This window comes from Cryptomeria japonica, chromosome 3 (assembly GCF_030272615.1).
Source record: "Cryptomeria japonica chromosome 3, Sugi_1.0, whole genome shotgun sequence".
NCBI lineage: Eukaryota > Viridiplantae > Streptophyta > Pinopsida > Cupressales > Cupressaceae > Cryptomeria > Cryptomeria japonica.
Window position 1 is genome coordinate 468,366,231 of NC_081407.1, and position 17,969 is coordinate 468,384,199.

Consider the following 17,969-nt stretch of genomic DNA (forward strand, 5'->3'; position numbering starts at 1 on the left):
ACATCTGTGATCATTTTTAGAGTCTTTTATCTATATTCAGGGAACTTCATTATCTCTATTCAGGGAACTTCATTATCTCAAGCAATGTTACAAAGACCTTCATCTGTGTCAAAGAATTTGCAATCTCAAATGACATAGTGGCTAGTGTTGAGGAAGCATTTGTTATATTTTCTTTCTCTCCCTTTTGTGGTTTTGTTATTTGAAAACTCTTCTCTTTGGTTTTGCCTGAATCCTTGTCTTGGACATTATTCATTTTATTCATTGATTTAGATATCTTATTGGTTTCTTTCATGAACATGCTAGAGGGCTTTCCCTGCTTAGGGTTTATGGTTCTGTTTCTGAGAGCATAGGTTCATTTGGCTTGTTCCACCGCAACTGCTGTGATTCTTTCCCTTTCTTCTTCAATGGGGACCTTGAGTTTGATTTCTTCTTCCCCATCTGAGAATATTTGCTGCATACAACACTACTGACTGATCCATCTGGAACTTACATCACTATCCCCCTCTTCCTCAGATGAGTTGTATTCTTCGAATGATAGAAAATTTATGGTGTGGTCATTTGTATACCCTTCACATTCTTCTTCTTCTTCTTCCTACAGCTTCTTTGCTACTATACATTGGTAAGGAGAATGTGGCATGTCATAGGCAAAGCACCACAGGTTATCATTTGACACTTGATTCACAGTTATTTTTAAAGGATCTGGTGTCTGCATATTATCTTTTTTATTCTTCTCCATTGGTTTCCCATCCTTCTAGGTAGTGTTGTAAGGCATATCGTGTAGTCTGGGTCTATCATGACGGAAGAACTATTGTTTCTCTATTTTATTTACCTTCACAGATAAATCCTTTAGAAATTGTAATACCTTGTCCAATTTATCTTCATCTTTAGTTTGTTTGGGAGCTTTTGGGTTGAACAACCTAGTATCTTCTGTCTTCCCAATTCTCCCAACAACTTTTCTATTGTTTTCTATAGTTATAGCAGCTTTCATAACTCCTTGAAGAGTTGTAGGATTTTTTGTTTTGAGTTCATAATTTGTCTTGCTGTCAAAGGCATTTATGTAGTACAAGATGCTTACTTCTGGGACTGGTTTTATCCTATTAGGAATTTTTTTTATAACTCTATTGAATCTTTTATTGAAATCAACTACTGTCTCATTAGGTTATTTCTTGATACTTATGATTTCATGTAGTGCAAACTCAGGGCTATTTTGATCTCCATACTGTTCAAGAAAAAGTCTCTTAAAATCTGCAAGGCTACTTATTGAAGCATCAGGTAATGTTCTGAACCAATCTCATGCATCCTTTGTTAAAGAGTACATGAATAACTTCATTTTAACATCTTCATATGGGAGGCAGAAATCTTCCATGACTATATCGAAAGCTTTGCAATGTGCTTCTCCTGTGATAGCATTACTCCCAGTGAATTTTGGTACTGCATTTCTGATTTCATTTGGGATGGGATGAGGATACACCATCATTCTTAAAAAGTCAAATTGTCTGATACGCTCTATATTCATCAATCCATATCCTCCCTGGAAGAAATTCCCATGGTTCTGACTCATGTTATTATAATGGGGAAATTGGTTTCGGGGTTGGAAATGATTTTGATATGCAAAGTTGTTATAATGATTGTACTGATGTTCAGGAGGTACATGGGTGTATGCAAAGTTACCATTCCCATGATCATATAAGGGGTTTCTAGTTATCTTATAGGTATTGTTCTTTGAATTGGTTTCATCTTTATGTCTTCTTCCCTTGTTTGATCCTTGGGTTGCATGTTCACATCTTTCTTTGTACTTATTCAAGTCATGATCAATATCATTCTCATTAACATTAATACCTAGCCTAGCACATAATTCCACACACTCCCTTGTTCTTCCAGTATCTTTCATTTTAGTAGCTACATCTAACATTTGTTTCATTAAATCTACAAAATGATCTAGTGCATCCATCTTGCTTGAGCCTGAGGAACTTGATGTATTTTCTCTTGAATTTGGGTGATGGTTTTCAAAACCAGGAGTGAATTTTCCTTTTCATTCTTTATCTACAGCTGCCAAGTCCTCATTTCTTGGGTATGAAGGAATTGTATAATCCTGTTTATTCTAAGATGGATGTGAGTTATTTTCAGAGTAATGTTGATTATACCTCTCATTCATGAAATCATTCATGTGTTCCATTAGATTGTTCGTTAGTTCTTTATTTGGTTTTTTCTTGTTTCTTTTGTGATCAAAGTTCAATTGTACTACTGGATGGCCTTGTGTTATTGATCTCCTCCCGTACATAAAACTTCTTCTCTTTACTTCATAATTCCCACCTCTATCTAGAGAGGAAATTTGTTTCTTTTTATATGAGTTATTTCCCACAATAGAGTCTTTTTAAAATGAATACTTGCCCTAGCAGAGTCGCCAATTTGTTGGATCTCAAATCAATAGATTGGATAGGTTCTAAGGAAATGCTAACTCCTATGATCAAACCCTCCAATTTACTTGGCCAACTTATAGAGTGAACCTATTTGGTTAATAACTCCCTCACTTTAGGCTCTGCAAGACCTAGGCGGGTATACCTATTCACTAGTGGCTTTCAATGACTAATGCTTTTTATAGAAGATTGAGTATCTAGGTCTAAATTCTTCCTTGCCTTAGAATTGCATGGTTTCCTGGGAGAGGTGATTTTAGATGAGTTCAAGATTTTTGTTGTGGAAGCCATTCAATCTTTGTACTTGAAATTTATATGTATGTATACTATTGCTAATTGGTTTTATGAATCCTACTCACTTATCCTATAATTTTAATGCAAAGGTAATTAATATGGTAACGGTTGTGATTTGTGAATGACTAGTGTCTTATCTGTTATTTGGGCTACAAAGTCTTATATTTCTTTAGGACTTAATGTATGATTTGTGAGATAGTTTTTAAACTTGCCCCCTTTGGTAAATCTATCAGTTACTGTTTCTTATTAGATCTGCTAAATGTTTATATCATAAACCGCTTGAATTAATTTAACCTTAACCTTAAGGGACCATTCAAGTAAGAACTACAAGGAACAATTACAATCCACAAGTAGATTCTTTTAATCCAAATTTATAACATAGGAATATAGACTTCCTGTAAGAATTTGAATAACCTTATCTACTTTAGATAATATCACAAACAACTGCCTACAGAAAATGAGATAATCCACAACACATATGTAGAAGAAAAATGATTGATTCTATTAAAACTTCAAAATGGTACAATAGTATGCCAGAGGCTATAGTATCTGTCTGGTATCTAATATTTTATAATGTCTTCATTTTACAAAATTTTCTCATATAAGTATGTGAGCAACACCTATTCTATGAGAAGTTATGCTCCTTCATCATTAACAATCTGATTACAATTTCTTAACAAAGTAAAAAATAAAAATATTAAGCATGCCAAGATGATTAATATAACTGTCATTCTTATAGCATCTAGCAGCCACACTCTTCCTCTTCATAGCTGTCTCCAATGAAAAGAGATCAAACACTGCCTAGTTGACATGTGGGGCTACATCTTCATCCTGGTTAAATCTAGCCACAACTTTCTCCTTAATTTATGCAAATTATTTTTGCCTTTTCTCTAATGGAGTTAGTTTACCTTCCTTGTAGACAACCGGTATTGTTGCAACATAGTCCTCATCCAATATTTGGAGGTCTTTATTCAGTGTGTCTATATATTTGTCATACTCTACCAGGACATCATCACCAACACATCTCTTGGTCTTATCGATATCCTCATTTCATCGAAGCCTTTCTTTAAGTGTTTGTATCGATGTAATGTTTTATCAGTTCATTGAAATCTTTCTTTTCAATGAAAATCCTTTTATCGCTAAGTCCCTCCATTGTCTTATCGATGTTAGAATTCCATCGACACAATTCTTCATTATCTGGCCTTTGTACTAGCGTTGATGAAATTTCCCCTTTTGGTAAAAGAAGAATACTCTCCTTCGACTCTTTATGTTTGGCCGATAACAAGTCATCGATGGAAATTTTTCGTGTTTCATCGATCCTTTATCCTTCGATGAGAAAGCTATTTTTGGTCAACATATTTTGTGCCCCTTCGATACCCTCTTTTCCTCAAAATAGCTTCATCGATAAACTATCCGTTGGTTCCTTCAATATTACTCTTTCGACCAAACTTCCTCCCTCGACGAGCTGTTCACATGTCTCATCGATACTGTATTTTCATTGATACTCTTTATTTTATCATTGGGACCACTTCTGATTTCCTCGATTTAATTAATGTCGATGGAACTAATGTTTCAGTGAATCCCTTTGGAGATCCATCATGGCCAAGGTTTGTTTGATAAGTCACTTTATCGATAGGATATTGGTAGGCTTCTTTGATAGAATCATTTTGGTCAGACTAAGCGTTTTGGTGAAGGATGGACACCTATTACTGACAACTTTAGTTTAGGCGATGACTTAGGGATTTTTGGTGGGATTTTTAGGGTTTCTATCGAAATTATCAAGGAATTATTTAGCCTTTTATTATTATTTTCAAAATAATATTAACTCCCTATAAACCCATGGATTTTTTACATTTTTAAATCTGATGCTCAAGACCCCTGATCCATAGACTTCGACAACGATGTATGGTCCAAGCCAATTAGGGCTGAATTTTCCTTTTTCTTTAGGTAAAGCATTCAAATTGCATTGATTCTCATAAAGTACTAAATCACCTACTGAGAAGGAATGTTGAATGACTTTATCATTGTAACTTAGTTGTAGAGTTTACTGATACGCTTGAATATTCTCAAGAGCGTTTGTGTGTTGTTCATCAAGCATCTCAAGTTGTTGGAGCCTTTTTTCTCTGTAGAAATCATCATCAATTATACCCCTAAGAGAAACTCTTAAAGATGAAATTTATAACTCCAAAGGCATAATAACATCAACACCATAAATAATATTATAAGGAGTACAACCCGTAGCAATACACATGCTTGTTCGGTAAGCCCAAAGAGCATAGATTAATTGAGTGTGCCAATCCTTACCATGCTTGTTCACAGTCTTACAAAGAATTTGTTCAATTATTCTATTTGAAGATTCGGCTTGACCATTTGATTAAGGATAGTAGGGTGAAGAAAACTTATGTTGAATATTACATTTTTTGAGAAACTTCTTCACATCTTTATTTTTAAATGATGTTCCATTATTTGAAACCAAAGCGGAAGGTATTTCAAATCAGGAAATGATGTTATCTAGGATGAACTGACAGATTACTTTGGCGATAGTAGATCAAAGAGGAACTGCTTCTACCCACTTCGTAAAGTAATCGGTAGTGGTTATAATGAAAGCATGTCCCTGAGATGAGGGAGGAGATATTATACCAATGAAATCCAAACCCCATGTAGAAAAGAGCCAAGATGCTACTTGAGATCAAAGTTATTGGGTGGGGGCATGGATCAAATTGCTATGTTGCTGACACTGATGACATTTCTTAACAAATGCAAAGGAGTCTTTTTCCATGACCTGCCAATAATATCCCATTCAGAGAAATCTTTGAACTAAGGATCTACCCCCAAAATGCCCCCCACAAGCACCTAAATGTTCTTCCTCAAGAGAAATAGGGATTTTGGCTTTGTTAAGACATCGAAGGAGGAGACCATTATAACCCCTCCTATAAAGAACATTAGAAAGGATAATGTATCTAGTGGTCAACTTGTGAATCCTTGCCCTAGTATTCTTCTTTGTAGGGTCGAGAAAGGTACAATCACTCAAATTTCTCACGATATGCAAGTACCACTCTTCAGAATCTATAGTGAAACAATATGCTACAACACTAGGATTGTCAGTAATAGTTGGGGTAGTGAGGTTGTGAATAGTGAATTTGAGATCTACCAAGGGGTCCTCTAAAGACACCATAGATGCCACACATGCCATGGCATCAACATGTCAATTATCTTTTTGAGTAACAAGCTCCATGGTATAAGAATCAAACTTTTGCAACAAGGATACAACTAAATCTTTATATTGTGATAATTTATCTTGCTTAGCTTGGTAAATTCCTGTCACTTGTCTTATGATTAATTGAGAATCTCCATAGATATGTAGATGTTTTATATTTAATGCTTGGGCTTCTTTAATTCTAGCTATAAGAGCCTCATATTCAATATTTTTATTGGTACACAAGAAATTAAGACAATATGATAAAGGGATGGGTTTCTTTTTAGGAGAGATTAAGACAACTCCTACCCTTGATCTTGTACGACACCTAGAGCCATCAAAATATAATTCTCAAGTTTCATCAACCTCAGTAGAGAGAATACATTCATAAGGAAAAGAATCTTGATTAGGTAGGGAGAAAGGCGAAGGAGCCTCAACTAAGTGGTTAGTCAACGCTTGACCTTTTATTGCCTTCTGCGAAACAAACTTAAGGTCAAACTTGGTCAACATCATAACCCACTTGGCTAAGCGTCCTGAAATATCAGTTTTGGAGAAAAGATGCTTTAGAGGGTCAAATTTAATGATAACATGGACTTCAGCATTCAAAAGGTTATGCCTTAATTTTTGCATTGCAAAAACTAAAGCAAGGCACTATCTTTCTATTGCAGAATGTTGAACTTCGTAATCGAGTAGAGTGCGACTTATATAGTTGTCGTGTGTGTGAAGTAGGGTACCTGCAGCTGCAACACAAACACTCAATAGATCATTACAAGCATGGTTAGCAAATTCAAATCTAACAAAAGATAAACCATGACAAAGCGACCTATCACCTCCTAAGAGATGCAAGTGTGGATTTTCTCTCAGATCTGGATAAGCAATCCCAGTGAATTGATTACACCTAGACGGAGGATTTGAAATGATATGATATGCAAGCTAGATGAGATTGATTATGATATATTGATCCAAGAGGATAATTGCTAATGATATGCATGATTAAGCTATGATGATGATGCAATTAAGCTACATGATTCAACAATTATGCTAGAAAATGATCAAATTAAACTAGATATAAGATGCAAATTCCTATAATAACAATGCTCAAATGATATGCTAGAATGGATATTCCTATAGTAACAATGCCTAAATTAATATGAGATGGGATACTTTGTGCTCCAAAATGAGGGCTGTTTATAGGATTTCCAAGGCCAGGGGTGAGGTGGTAGGAATCAACGGTTAAGATTGAGTCTGAAGATATCAAGGGTGAAATTGGAGGAGGTTGGAGAAGAGGTTGGAGGGAGGGACACTTGTCATCTCTATGGTGACAAGTTTCAAGGATCCTTTCTCATAAGAGGGAAAGTTTCCAAGGAAGGAGACATGCGGCTTAAGTGCCATGTGTCTCAAGGGGAGAATATCCACACCATAGGAGGTTAGGATAAGGAAGTTAGGATGTGCAAGATAGGATAGGGTTAGTTAAACCCAAGGTTAGGTGAAATATGTTAGGTTAAGGGATGGTTAGGCTAGGTGGTTATAAGTTAGGAGGTATGTGGGTGATTTGAATTTAAAAATTCAAATAATAGGAAAAGGCTAATTAACTTTCAACAACTGATCAATTTATTTGTTAGGGGATTAGAATAAATGAATTAAATTGAGGGAGGATTAATTAATTTGGATTAATTAATCAAAGGGGACTATTGAAATGAACCTATTAAATAAATCCATAGATTTATTAATTGTTGGCATTATGGATGAATTGATTATGTGTTGCATTGATGTTTTGTCATTGATGTCAACAATAGTTGTTATGGTTGGTTACCGACAGATAAATTTTGGTTACTGATAGAAGATCTAGTGTTACCAACATAAGAGACTATCTGTTGGACACTTCTGGCATGTTTGGATCAATAGAGTATGTTTGATTTCATGTGTTACATGTTCCTTGAGCATGTTTTGGTCAGTTGGTATTGACTTGGTAATCAGATGTTATCATATATTCTTGTAAACCCTTACGGACATTGGTTTAAGGTTTAACCGACAAAGCTTTTACTGAGGAATCTTGACAAGATGCATAAGTGGTGTTGGTGCGACTTCTAGATGGATTTTAGGATGTTGAAGATGTTATTTGTTCATGCTTCAACTGCTTGAAGACATTTATTTGGCGTGGTCGACCCATAATAGGTCTAGTACCTATCTAGGTTATGGACCAATAGCATGTTAACGTGTACTCTACACATTACCGGGATGTTTCTGGATGTTCTATGGATTGATTATTGTTGTTTTGGTCTTAAGACAACATGGAATATCATTGTAATATGGATTAATGTAATGATCTTATTGTAATATATTTTAGGTGGCCGACCTAATTGGTTTAGGCCTTAGGGTTGGTATAAAATGATGTAAGATCTCATTGTAGATCATAGGATGGAAATGTGAAAAAGATATTTGTGGTCATGGAATGTAATATCATATACGAAGGAGATTTGGTCGATCATAGGTGATCGAATTGGGATTAAAGAAGAGGTCAAAGGCCTCTGGTATTGAGCTTAACTAAGATTGTAATTAGGCATGGTAGATGCTATCTCTTACAGTTCATTATTCTGGATTGTTGTCCATTTATCTTGAGGTGGTTTTAACCTCTCTGTAGTCAGTGAGACTCTTTTGTAATGAGTAGTATGCTATAGGCAGTGTGCCTCCTGCATGTGTAGGTCCCTCATTGTATCACATACTTTCTACAGAAGTATCATCTAACTATGGGTAGGCTTCCCACTATGTTTTTTCCCTTTCCGAGTTTTCCACGTACAAATCATGGTGTTATGTGGTATGGTTGCTTTGCAATGATTATTTGTTTAATTGTTAAGTTGTAATGTTTACCAGTATTTGTTTCTTATTTACCAGTACTTAATCTAGTTAAAGGTTATTAAATGGATTAATTGATATAATCCATTAACAAATGATTCACCCCCCCCCCCCCTCTCAGTTGTTCACCAGTTATCCTAACAATAATAAGTAGATGAAAGGGAGAATTTAATCAAATTGCTAATGAATTCAATTAAGTTGGGAAGGGGGATTAATTAAACAATTGCTTATTTAATTAATTATCTTCAGACCATTTAGGTGTATACATTTTGCCCCTCTTTGAAGCGAGGTGTGATGACACGTTGATTCAAAGATTAATCTCATTTTGATGATGATATTGGTTCGATAGGATGCCCCAGACATTTGATTGATAAATTACAGTACGATGATGCCCCCTCAAGAGATCAATTGAGATAATTGACCTTTGGAGTGTTTGGATCATTGCGAAATTGATTTCTCGATGAGAATTGATTTGATTTCTGTAATGTTTATTGATGAAAGTGCGAGTTCTTTGATCATTACGATGTGGTTCTGGTTGTGATGATTGATGGAGCTTGATTGAATTTGACAAGATTGATTAGATTGATAAGATCAAGATTTAGTCTAGTTTCAGGAGTGACACCTCTTGTATAAGAAAAAGATGATAAAAGTGTCTATTTTCAGGAACGATATATCATGTATAAGACTTGATCAGAACGTCTGATTCTAGGAAAGATACATCTTGTATAAGATATGATAGAATAGATCAGTTGAGATCGCTTGATAGAATTGATAAGATTGATTGGATAATGAATTGATAGTTTGTTGATATCAGGTTGCAGGAAGATTCAGATATGTTGATGTTGGTTCTATTGAGGGGGTAGCATAAGATTTGTGTTGGGTCAACAATATCTGGAGAGAGATGAGTCATCATTCTGATTGTGTATACACCTATGATGATACATTGATGACTCCTGTGATAGATTTTGGCCTTGGATAAGATAAGTTTGTGTGATACCATGCAAGAATGAAATGCAAGCTAAATGCAAAGCTACGATCGGACCAGTCACTGGGTTATTGCATTTTGTCATCATTGAGATTTTTTTTTAAATGTGGGAAGTGAGTGCAAACATTGATGGTATAATTAAACCATGATGATCTGAGCACTACTTTCCTAGATTTTGATATTGCAAGTTAGCACAAGCATCGAGGTATAATTGAACCAAGATGACCTGAGTGTTGCTTGTGTTAAATAGGCAGTATTAACCATTTCTATATGCAAATCAGAAATGTCTTCGATGATACTCTGATGATCATGTCTTGAGACAAATTTGCACATATTGATGATTAATTTACAGACAACAGACAAGAAAAATATCATGTTCCTTCCTTGTTCCTCTAATCAAAGACATCCTAGAGTCACTCAGAAATCATGATAGCAAAAATCAAGATAGAAAAGTTGAACCAAAGTGTTAAAAGCATTATCCAAAAGATATCATCCATTGAAAGGTGTGTGATGTGTTTAGATTGACATGTGATAGTTTGATAGTGGACAATTTTATCTCATGTTCAACATTGGATGTGTCTCAGTTTCACTTTACAAGAGCTGCCTAACTATTGTTCTTCCTATTTGATTAAGCTCAAAATGATCAAAAATTTTGCCCTCAGCTAGGTGCAGGATTTTGCCCCAAGCCTAGAAACAAAGTCATTATGATATACCCATTGATCCAAATCATGACGAGAAATCAGCTGCGATGCCTGCATATGTAAAAAGGTTTATTATGGATGTGAACAACGCTGATGGAAAATGAATGCAAGCGGAAGGATGCATGAACTAATAGATGGAAGAGCTAGCTGACAGATAGCGTCTGTTTGCCAGGTTTTCACCATCTGTTTTTATTGCACTTTTTCCCATATTTGATTTTTTTTGTTTTGTTTTTCACTATTTTTGTTGTTTTTGGATTTTTTTGCTTTTCCACTGTTTTTTATTTTTCTGCTTTTTCACTGTTTTTGGATTTTTGTTTTTGTTTTTGGAGTTTTTTGCTTTTTCACCGTTTTTGCACCATTTTTTGGATTTTTCTGCTATTTTAGACATAAAACTTCTTTAGATGCATGCTATTGATGGGTTCCTCGAGCTGATCCTTGTCCTGTATTGATAGCTGATATGCTCCTGACCCAAATACTGCTATGACCACAAACGGACCTAACCAGTTTGGTTCAAATTTCCCTTTCTTTTCTCGATCTACCTGGTTGCATGGATTTTCTTTTAGTATTAGTTCTCCAACTTGAAAGACTCATGGTTTGACATTGTGATTATAATTTCGGCACATTATTTGCTGATATAACTGTACTCAGGTAGTAAATAGGCATAAATTGCATAAATCAGATTATCGAAGAGTGAATCACAACTCTAAATCTAATTATTACTCCTAAATAACAATAGAATAAAGCTAATTATCAATTGAATTGAAATAAAGATCTATCTAAAAATCCCTCAATTGATGTAGCAAGGCTTCCATTGCTCTTCTCCAATTTGCATGGTTGATGGCTCTCATGTATTGCACCAATTTCCTACATACAAATGTTTTGAAGACTTTGATTCTATGATTCTAGAAAAGATAGCTTGAATTGATGAAAAGAGGTTGAATTTATAGATTTTCAACACAAAGGGGGTAGGAAATAGAACTCAAGTGTTGATTGAGAGATAACTGAAATTGATTGATCAATGAACTCAATTGATTGATTTGTTAACTCATTTCGTTGAGTAGTCAACTGGATTGATTGAAGAGTGAACTGAATAGATGGATTAGTCAACTCACTTGATTGATTAGTGAACTAAATAGATTGATTAGAAGACTAAATTGATTTTGAGTTAAAAAGGATGATTGATGAGTTAACCGAGTTAACTGATTAGACAACTGATTTAATCAATCAGTTCTGATTTTAGCATGTGTTGTAGGAATTTGAAATTGAATTTGATTTTCATTTTCAATTTGGATTTGAATTTGGTCATTCAAATACTGAAATGCACATGAAATTAATTGAAATTCAGATTTGGGGAAAATGAGAATTTGGAAATATGAAATCAGATAAAATGAAGTCAAATTCAAATTTGGGAGAAATGAAATGAACTTGGATGGAATTAATTGAAATTATAATTTGGGGATTTGGAGGAATAAGTTAATTAATTTAAATAATTTAAATGAAATTATTTAAACTTAGGAGATTGAATTAATTAAATAATAAAGATTATTTAACTAAGGAAAAGGTCATAATTAATTAAATAATTGATATTTAATTAATAATTGAGATAGGGTTAACTGATTTAAATGATTTGAGAATAGAAATAGAATAATTAGAAGTGTTGAAAGGCGGTGATCAGAAGAAATAGTTAGTTGTATCAAAATTTTAAGAATTACTTAATTAAATAGATGAATAAATAGTATAGAATTAACGAGATATTTTTAGGTGTCTAAATTCGCCCCTCTTTGAGACAATGTCAAAATGATATTGTTTCAAAGAAAACGAAAAGAAAAATTGCCCCAGTATGTCCCGGTGATGCTAGGGTATAATGCCCCCTCAGAAAAAGTGGTCGGAAAATTTTGGGTCGAGGACCAGTTTTTCGAAAATATGCTAGATAGTGATAATATGAAGTTTGAAAGAGTTTCGATCTCGTTTGCTATGTTTAAAACTGCATTGAAGCTGGAGCGGTCCACAAGCGTTTATGTTAAGAAACCCTAATTTTTTAGCTTTTAAATTGAGGATTGGTATGGATTTGAGCTTATTTGCAATTTTTATTTTAAAAGAATTTCTTAGAGATATTATACCTTCTAGCATCCTTGGAGTGAAATGGAAAGTCATAGAGCGAGGCTGCATTTATCCAAGCAAGTATGATCTTATCAGAGACCTCATGCCACTAGTGGCATGGTGAGTTGCTTGATTTTTTGCCAATTTATGTCTATATTTTGCAAATTTTTTAATCATTTTTTGGTGTGTTATTTTTTATGCATGTCATAATGAGTATCGATATTTCCGTTGTAGACATCTAAAAATGGTCAACGCTTGCGGAGTCATACTTTAACATTCGCGCATTGCCTTATTTTATGGTTTTTGCATTGCATTAACATTTCTTCTATGTTGTGCACTTGGTCTTTATCGTTTGCAAGCATCGAGTCCTTCTTCTGCATTCCTCATTTTTTATCGCTTTTGAATTAGGTCTTGTCGATATCAATCTTCAGTCATGATTTTGGTCGATCTTATCTTGTCACATCATGGTGTGTGCTCATTTATTATCATTTTGGACATCGTCAATCCTAATCGATGATGGAATTAGGGTTTTGTCCTCTTGTCAATCTTGTCATCTTGTGATCGATTCGTCATCGATCCTCGTCCTTGTCAATCTCTTATCAACTTGTCAATCTCGTCATTTTGTGATCGATTCGTCATTGATTCTTATCATTTTCAATCATGTCAATTTGGATCGATTAGTCATTGTTCCTCATCAATTGGCGCCTATCAATTTGATCTCCTTGTCAATCTTGGTCAATTTGTCATTGATTTTTGTAAATCAATCTCAATCATTTATCAACATTGGTCCTTTGTCAATTAGAATCATGATCGAACCTACATTAATTTCTTGTTGTCTTGACCTAATTCCTTGTCCTCTTATTTCTAGGGTTTTATGATTTGTTCATTTAATCCTTTTCTTCTTCTTAGTGGGTTAAATAAATCTATTTATTTAGTCCTAGGTCTTTTTCATGAATTAATTAATGGATGAAAACCTATTAATTAATTCACCTAATTTCTATTTCATCTTTTTCCTCAACTTTCCAATTTACTAATTTCTCCTAATTCCTAATTTCTATTTCTCCTATTTTTCCCCTAATTTTGTCCTATGTTTATGCTTCCATTTGTTGCAATCATGGAGGCTATTTTCTCTCTTCCCTTTTGTCATGGGAATGACATTTTAATCTTGTCATAATTTGTCATAATTTTTGTCAATCAATCAATCTTGCATGTCAATCTTGTCATAATCTGTGCATAATTTGCCATTCTTGATTTGAATTTCCATTCAAATCTCTTCATGCTAATCTTGTCTTCTCTCCAATTTGTCTATAAATTGGATGATTTTCTTCAATCAAGAGATCAATCAACCACACTTCTAGTATCCTTATGTTGCCATTTTTCTAGTCATCTTGCTTTCATACTACGCTTTTGCACTTGTAGGTGAGATCCACAAACAAAGTAATTTGAAGGAGAAAGAAGGACAATGGAGGAACAATGAAGGAGATACATGCTTTGGTTTGCATTTTATTTTAGTATTTCATCTTCATGCCTTTATTGAATGTTTTTAGGATTTCTTATCATTGCAATCTAGTTTTTGTGGTTGAGCTAGTTTAACATTGCTTTGATGCATCCCAAATTCCTATCTACATTTTCTGGTGAACGTGACATGAACTAACCCCTTAACCATGTTTTTGAGTGCTTTTGAGCTGATTTGCAGGTGAAAAACTCAAGAAACAGGGTGACTCAGAGCTTTCTGGACACTCCTGTGCCTATGTCAAGACATCCTACGCCTGTGTTGATGGGATTTGCGCCTGTGTCAAGACATCTTGTGCCTATGTTGATGGGATCTACGCCTGTTTCAAGACATCCTGTGCCTGTGTTGAGACATTTTGCACCTGTGTAAGGCCAGAAACAGAGGTGAAACCAGAGTTTTTACTTGCAAATTACTTTGTTTTTCATTCTATTTTTTTTACATTTTGGTTTTTCCTTGGTACTGATTCTCTGTGTAGCATCTTGGCATTACGTGTGATGAAGACTCAAAATACAACTACTAACAAATCTTATGCAGGACACGGTCAAAGACTTTCACTAAAACATCGTGCTTGCATTTTGTAAAGTAGTTGCATATTTAATTTCTTAAAGGTTAATGAGCACCATGCATGCTTTGTTTGTTTTTAGCTTGATTGCATGTTTTAACCCTTAGAATTGGGCCTGCCTCCCGATTTGCATAGCACTTCGCACAAGCATTGGTGAGAGGGAACGACCTAAAGTGGTGACGGGCTAAAGCCAAGCTCTTCCGAACCACTCTAAATAACTGTGGATGCAACGAAAGTTGTAGACAATGGGTGCTGGAATGGTATTGCGACAATTTATTCGCCAGATTAATACCCACCTGAACGGATGCCCTTACTAGAATCTCTTTTTTTTAGATACCAAAATCCTTCTATCTGTTGGCTCAGGTGTTATGATACGCGCATGCCGAAGACACCTCTCATGTACTCCTTAGTTAGAGATAGCAAGTTCTTGGGAAGTGATACCTCTTGAACTCGAAGCTTGGTATGCCCGAGAAGTGAGTGCACTGTAAGGGGGAGCCAGTGCTACCAAGCGTCTAGCTATCCAGCTGAGTGTTGTATTTTATGGTTAGAGGATTCAACAGATATTGCCCTTGCCAGCCATAGGATTTGTTGTGAATGTGTTTGATTGTCTTGAGTCAAAGTCAAACAAACATTTTTATCTTCCATGATTGTCAAAAGTTAAATCAAAAACAAACTTTCAAAAGTGCTCATAATCAACTTGGGTTTTCAAAATCGACAACCTTCAATTCAAAACAAAATCCAAACAAAAGTCCAAATTTGTCCAAGTATTCATCCAACATTTGAACATGGCTTGTCAAAACATTGAATATCTTTGTTTCAAAATTCATGTCACTTTAGGCTAGGTTTTGCATAGTCCAACTTAGGTCCTAGGGCATATTGTCATCTCCCTTCATTTTAGTACTTTTCATTGCAAGCGTCCTCATTTTGCACTTAGGTTCAAAAATCATTTCCCTAGGTTTTGCATTTCATTGTCATATCCAAGATAGATTTCCATTAGGTCTTGCCTAGGTTGCATTTTGCATATTCCAAGTCATTGGTCTTCACATATCCTTATCATTGTATTGTCATCTTGTCTTGGCTTCATCTTGTCATATCATATCCTTAGATCATTTTCATGTTACATCCTAAGTCATTGTCATAATCATTGACTTCCTGCATTTAGTCTCAAAAATTTAGTTTGTCAAACTTAAAAAAAAAAAAATCAAAACTTTGGATGATACCCTAAGTTGTTGTTAAGAAGTCTTGACCTTGGCTAAAAACTTGTCCTTTTATTAATATCATTTTTTGTCAAACCTAGCTTAGTATCCAAGCATATAGGTGAGACATTGTCAATTTGTCCTATTGTCATTTGGTCCTTTGTCCTTTAAGGTCTTGGCTTCATTTCAACTTCCCAAGGTTGAGTCTTTAGGTTTGCATTCCAAAAAGTTTGTCAGAATCTTGAAAAACAACAAAAACATAGGTTGCATTCTTGCCATAGATTGCATTTTCATTTATTTAGGTTGCATTTAGTTGCATATCATACATCATCCTGTTAAAATCAAAAAATCCCAAAAAATATTGCATTTGCATAGTGACATGCCTGTTGAAACAAGGTCAAAATCTAAGAAGATGGGCGAACCAACATATCAACCCATTGACAACGTATCAAACTCACAGTTTCAACCTAGTCAAACATTACAAATTGAAGGTTCGTCAAACACATCATTACCACCATATGGAATGGTTCAACTTGGACCACCTTCATTATATGAGCCAGTGTTTGTACCCATGAAATTGGGATATGGGAGTGTTCCACCAACGCCAAGGGAAAATGCACCCTTTGATTGGAATCAACCGTACCTGCAACATGAAATTCAAACATTACATGAAGAACAAACTCTTTCACAAGGATTCAGTTCAGATCAAGGCATTCAACAAGAAATAAATCCAAATGTTTTACCAGATTCTTCATCAGATTCTGATGCTTCCGATGATATCGATATGTTCCTTAAAGATCCGAAGTTGACAAAAAAGATGGATAAATTCTTGAACAAGGTCTTTAAGATGTTTCCACAAAAATATCTTGATATGATGAGTAATGTGACCTCCTCAAATGCGCAAATTAATGTGCAAAAACAACAAGGCGGTGAGTTGTTAAGTTTCTCTCCACATCCAAATGAAGAAAATGTGCAACAAGAAACTCAACACACCTTGATGAGTAAACGTGCTTCAAAAAATTTGATAGTGACTATTCCACAAAAGTCAACATTCAAAACAATAAACAATCCATTATTTAATACAACACCTTTAACACAAGATCAAATGATGGCCACACAAATGTTGACAGCTTTCCCTCAACAATAAATGATTTCTTGAATAATTACAAGTGGATCAAAATCTAAGATGCAAGAAAGCTTTACGACTGGAATGCCTGATCTTACAAATGTTCAAAACAATCCTACAATGCAACAAAGTTTATATGTCCCATCAAGTTCAATATGTTTGACAAATACTCAAGTACCCATTATGCAAAATATTGTGACAAATCCTTCGATAGTGGCAACACAAAAAGCCACAAATAGTGGTGTGCACCAACAATAAATGTTGCAACAATTGAGGAATGCACAAAAGGCACAATCGAATGCACAAACAAGCAATGCACAACAACAACAATATCACATTCAACAACACGTTGCAGTGTCTTCAGCACCATTACAAGTTAATTCAAACTTGCAACCACCACAATGGATTGGACAAACAACACAGCAAGTTAATGCAAGTCCCATCCCCCATCTCAAGGAGAAACAACAAAAACCTCCCAAACAAAGTTTTTTGCAAATGATGGGATTTACATCAGGACAACAACAATTGGCACAAAGTCAACAAATTCTGATTTGTCAGCATCAACAACAACATGTGCCTCAATATGGGCCAGGAAAAACAAGTTATCATACATCACAACCACAATTGATGTCCATGCAATATCAACAACACCCTCAACTGAAATATCAACCAAGGCTACAAATGATGATCCCACCACAAGAAGCACAACAAAAGGGTCAAGGTCAAGGCATGGCACAACCACAACAACAAGAGCTGTATCAAGAGCTTTATACGCTAGAGACACCAAAGACAACAATTTCTGAGCATCAACAGCCAATGGAGAGCAGGATGTATTGACAAAGAGTACACCCAAGAGTGAATGATGAACTTCCAAAATCTTCGATACCTTACACATTTGCACAAAAGCTTGAGAAGTTGCAACGACAAGTCGACGCATTGGAAACTAAAGGGACAAAGAAATTGTACACAGATCAAGATTTATGTCCTAATCCATTTGACAAGAGCTTGTGCATGACTCCTTTCCCTAAG